The following is a 6000-nucleotide window of genomic DNA, read 5'->3' as shown; positions in this document are numbered from 1 at the left end:
GAAACTGTCATTTTTCAGACTCTGCTTTTATCTAGGCTGTTCTGGGTTGTTTTGTTTGAAGAAGAAAAATATGTATCTGCCATAATAAAACATTTCTACTGTCAGTCTTGTTCCCATCTGACAGTTTTGCTGAGAGTATAGTGAGAGAGTGGAAATGGGATCATATGCATGCAGGCCGGATTGGAACCTGCGTATAACAGCTCTTCTGTAGGTTAATGGCACTGTCCACTCAGTTATGGCTCATCACAATGTTTTATGATTCAGCTCTGTAGCTATTACTATTTCTGTCAACATTTCAAATCAGTTTTAATGTAAAAAAACTAAAGAATTATCCCAACAGGATATACTCTTATATATATATATATATATATATACTCTATATAACTTATTTTGCTTAAAATGAAGAAAAACATGCAGAGTGAAAAAAGCAAATTGTTTACACATTAAAGCAATTCTATTGTTATTATTAAAACAAGTCTAATACTTTCTTTGTCTAAAAACTAAAAAAGACAACAGTTTAAAGACATACTATACATTTAAAAATAGAAATGCTTATGAACAAGCTACATTTTCCTTACCGTTAATTTTTATGTGGATAAGTCAAGGATTCAAGTTTATGTTATGTGTAGCAAACATTTGTTTTTCATGATAGGCAATACCACTGTTAAAATAGAATCTTTAAATTATCAAACATGTTCTTCTGATGTTCTGCTAATATGTGAGTAAACAGCATACTACGCTGGGATAATAAAACAAAGTAGTCTATAAGAATTGTTACGTACTACACCTTCAAACAACTGAACGTAACATGGAGAGCGACACGTTAATATATAAGTTCCGTCTCCTGCTTCCACAAACACACAACTCAAAGTGGAAAAAGGACAATGTTTATTTTCTAAAACAAGGATAAGTTTACTCTAATTTATGAAATGAAACAAGTGGCTCAGCATTCGTGGGTTTAAATCGGCCAAAACAATAAACAAAAGAGGTTTATTCTGCCTGATTTTAGTCATCTTTCCTAGAACAAAAGAACAAAACAAAAATATACAATTCTAATCTCCCTGCTGACCAATAAACAGGAGAAAAATAGTAATTAAACAAAAAAAGGGCCTCCCACTTCTCACAAACAGTCCACTTAAAAGGGAAATTGCAACTATAGCCTATACATTTACCGGCCTATACCGCTAATAATTCAAACTCCACACAAGGAGGTTTAAGGGGAATAGGAGCACAATACTGCAATCCGGCAATGAAACACAGTTTGAATGGTGCACAGATCACGAGCTGATTTCCCTCACCTGTCACTTATTTCCCGTTTCCCTTTTATTCTCTGTGGTGTCTGTCCTTTGTTTTTAGTAGATTGTTTTGTGTGTCTCTTGTGTTTGGACCTGTTCCGTGTGTCGTTGTTTTCTTATCTGTTCTACTGCTGTGCCCAGAACATCTAGACGAGGAGTATACAGCTGGCCATGCGCTTGCTGTTCTGTCTTATTCCCCGTCCCGTTGGGTATCGCACCTGAGGTGGTCTCCACAGCCTGTGTCCGCAGGTGTCTGTACGGATGGCTCTGGAACTCTCGCACCTCCCTTTGTTGCCCATTTGTGTGTCAATACACTTTGGATATATGTTATACCCAGAAGTGTCTAATAAACTGTTGCACTATCCTCTGCTTTTGAGTTATTTCTTCACACACCCTGATACTCGGTTGCCTTAGGGAAACAGTGAATAATGGGCGACATGCATGTAAGTAAAAAAGAGAAATATGGCAAAATCATTTTGACATGCCATACTTCCTGCTGCCAACAGATGCCGCTTTGACTATTACTGACTATTTCTATATTGCTGTCTTTAGGCCAGGACTCTAGTCAAACATGTGAAGTTTGGAGCAGATCGGACATTGCATGCCCGAGTTACAACAACTTCCTGTTTCGTGGTGTTAATCATATACTTTAGCACTTAGCCAAGTGTTGCATGATTTCTAGCATGTTTGGTACTTCATGGCATATTTAAATGTGTTTCTGGGAGTGAATTACAGTGCAAAAGCATGCCATTTCCTGTTGCCAGCAGATGGCGCTATGACTAACTGAATATTGCCATGTAGATGTCTTCAGACCAGGACTCTAATAAAACATGTGAAGTTTGGGGCAGGTCCGACATTGTATGCTTGAGTTACAACAGCTTCCTCTTTCATGGCAAAACATCGAAGTTTGTCAGGCCACCGCGGACACACCCTTCAATGAAAACGGAAGATCTTTGCAATTTAACGTCACAAAGGCCTTTAGATTAGACTGACAAAATATGATGTTTATCTGATAAAATCTCTAGGAGGAGTTTGTTAAAGTATGTCTGGAAACCCAAAAGTGACGTTCAGACACTTAACAATTATTTTGAAAACCAATCTTTGAGAGCAGATTGAAATTTTAATACATCAAAATGTAAAGATTTGTTGTCCTTAGCAAGGATTCTTGCTAGTTCCGCCTGTCTCTCTGCTAATTCCTTTTGCATTTTCTCTTGATGTTCACTTGAAATTTACACGAACAAGAGCCTCAATCTCCCTCTTTCATTGTTCTTCATTCTCTTTCAGGATCTGTTGTCTCTGTTCTTCAGTTGCTCTCACTGCCCACTGAAGCATGTCATTAGTGTAGTATTTTCCACCATTATCACTAACCATTTCAGCTGCATAACCTGTTCTGAATCCTGCTTCAAATGATCAGTAGCGTCCTAGAATAGCATCCTCTGCATCTTTGAAATGCTTGTAGTTCTGTACTGCTGCACACAAATGCTTTAATGTCCTTCGATTTAAGTTGCTCTACATGTGTGAACAGTGCCATGGTCTAATGTATAGCTTCTTTACCGAATAATCTTCCAATGTATTCTGTTGTTTTTGCATTTTCTGTGAATCTTTCCAAATTAACAACTAAATGGGGACCAGGAGCAGAATGAGATAAGCAGAATATAATGTCTTTATACCTATTCACTCATACTTGTTGAAAAGACCAGGAGTTACAGTAACTTAAATTTTTCTTCCATTAATGATCCTAGTGTTATCGGAGCAAGAGTGACAGTGAGAACAGAAAGGAAGTGGAGAGCAGAAGCTGCAGTGGAAGGAGCTGAGGTGCAATTGCACCACAAAGTGCTGGTGGGAGCAGTTGCAAAGGGAAGATCTGGCCTCGGAAGCCTTGAAGTCCTACTTTTTGATAAAGCACAAGGGAGGGAGAGACGTCAGCTTATCCAAGATGAAATCAGGGCACTTGTAGAGGAGGAGATGATGGGCAGAGCAGTATAAATGAGACAGCAAGGTGCAAGGAGCAGGTGATGGAGCACAAGATCACATGGAATGATCTCTGGAAAATGGATTCACAGAGCATCAAATTCCACATAATGACTGTGTATGACATCCTCCCATGTCCATCCAATTTGCACCAATGGGCCCTTGAGGCACAACCAGCCTGCCCCCTCTGTGAGAGAATTGGCACACTTGAACAGAGTTGCTGCAGTAGAGTTCTCACCAACGGTCGTTATCAGTGGCGACATGACCAGGTCCTCAGGACAATAGCAGAAACCATCTGCAATACTCTTGGCTGAGAAGGGACACCATTCACTTTGTCAAAGAGGGAGAAAGACCAACTAGAGAACATCAGAAGGCAACTGGGCTTCTCTTTACTGCACAGAATAGGAGGATGGAAGCAGACCTTGGAAAGCGGCTGCAGTTTTCTCCCCACATCACAGAGACTACACTGTGGCCTGACATTGTCCTGTGACCAGACTCATCTAAGAATGCTCTGATGCTTGAGCTCACTGTACCATGGGAAGAACGGATGGAGGACGCCTTTGAACGGAAAAGAGTAAAGTATGAGGAACTGAAGAGTGACTGCCAAGGAAGGGTTGGAAAGCCAAGTGTTGGCCCATGGAGGTTGGGTGTCAGGCTTTGCAGGCCAGTCGCTGTGCAGGGCATACAGGGCACTTAGTATTACAGGAGAGAGATGAAGGAGAGCTATTCACACCATGCAGTCGAGAAAGCGTCTAGGTGGATTTGGCTAAAAAGGGCAGATCCATGGGTTGCTGCTAGGGCACAGGCTGATCAACCCTGGTCGGGTCACCTGGGTGAGGGTGTATGATATTCGAAAAGACCCGAAACACCCTGTGACCCCAGTTAAATTACTGATGATGTGCCCTAGAGTAGCATCATTAAGATGTTTCTGTAAATACTAGATTGGTCTCAGGTGTTCTAATCAGATAATAAGTAGGCCTATATAACTACACAATGTGTATTAACATATAACTAAGAAATTCTAAAAAATCTAAATAATAATTATAATAATAAATACATTCAAAAAAAAATTCTGTTCTGATCCAGCATAAATATATGTCCTCCTAAAATCCCGCCTGATAACCGAAATGATAGGGCCATTCATGTCAGGCAGTACATTTTCATGGTTTCATGTTTCTTACTTTTATTATTAAATTCACAGATTTTAAAGATGGAACTTATATTAGTGTGACGAGCAGGGCGGGCGAGAGCCGTGAGGGAACGGCGCGAGGCCGGTGACGCGAGTGATAATGAGCGTCACCTGCGAGGCGTGCCGGCCTCGAGTCTCTCACGGAGGAGCTCCGGAGGCATAAAAGGAGGAGCGACATCAATGAAGGACGAGAGAGGACCAGGCCTGGACTTTACGTTATGTTTTATTATGTTTGTGTGGCCGGCAGACGTCCGCGAGGGTCTGCCGGCATTACTTTCGTTTTGTTCTTTGTTTATTTTACATTAAAGTTACGTTGAATGTTCGCCGGTTCCCGCCTCCTTCTTCCCACATCTATGAACCTCGTTACATTGGTGCCGAAACCCGGGAGGAAGGAGGGACATGCTGTCGAAGAGCCCTCGCTGCTGAGGGGGATCGCGGTGCTGCGGAGTTCGGGCAGCGCGGGAGTGTGTGTGTAGACCGCGAGAGGCTGCCCGAGGCGGTGGTGCTGGAGCCTTGTGAAAGGTGGGACGGAGACCCGGATGCCATGCTCCTGGGACGGGGTGGGGTGGCTGCCGTCCTGGACCTGGAGGGAGCGGAGGAGTCGCCGCCGTCTGCCGTGGGCCGGAGCCTGCTGCCGTCCGCCATGAAGGGGAGGAGCAGGGGACTGGGGGACTCGCTGCCGGCTGCCCTCAGTCGGAGGAGCCATCGCCGGCCGCCAGGAGGCGGTCGAGGATCGGGCCGTCCACCGAGCGTCCAGTGCCACCGCATGGCACCGCGAAGAAGAGCCTCCCGGCTGGCTGAGGAGCGGGCGGCAGTGTGTCTGGGAACCGGACCAAGAATTTTTTTTTTTTTTTTTTTTTTTTTTTTTTTCCTCTCTCCCCTCTCTCGTCCTGTCGCTCCCCTTGCTTCCGTCTCCTTTCTCTCGTCTCGTCTGTCCTTACCCCCAGGTGCTGCGGCCGCCGAGACAGGCCCCGGGGGGGAGTAAGCGCAGTCGCGGGAGTACCCCCCGGCCTGCGAGGGGCGTTGGGGGTATGTGACGAGCAGGGCGGGCGAGAGCCGTGAGGGAACGGCGCGAGGCCGGTGACGCGAGTGATAATGAGCGTCACCTGCGAGGCGTGCCGGCCTCGAGTCTCTCACGGAGGAGCTCCGGAGGCATAAAAGGAGGAGCGACATCAATGAAGGACGAGAGAGGACCAGGCCTGGACTTTACGTTATGTTTTATTATGTTTGTGTGGCCGGCAGACGTCCGCGAGGGTCTGCCGGCATTACTTTCGTTTTGTTCTTTGTTTATTTTACATTAAAGTTACGTTGAATGTTCGCCGGTTCCCGCCTCCTTCTTCCCACATCTATGAACCTCGTTACAATTAGTTTTCTTTTCATCAAAACTTAACAATTCACTAAACATGGGGTGGATTTTAAATCATTGTACTGCTTTTTAATATGCTATGCACTAACTTCCAAAATGAAAATATAAACAAAACACAAAACATCTTTTTTGAATAATCTTTGAATATTGTTTTAATGGGTAATCAGTGCTGTTAAGTA

The sequence above is a fragment of the Megalobrama amblycephala genome, linkage group LG7 (genome assembly GCF_018812025.1).
Source record: "Megalobrama amblycephala isolate DHTTF-2021 linkage group LG7, ASM1881202v1, whole genome shotgun sequence".
Taxonomy (NCBI): domain Eukaryota; kingdom Metazoa; phylum Chordata; class Actinopteri; order Cypriniformes; family Xenocyprididae; genus Megalobrama; species Megalobrama amblycephala.
Note: the sequence above shows the minus strand (reverse complement) of the source record.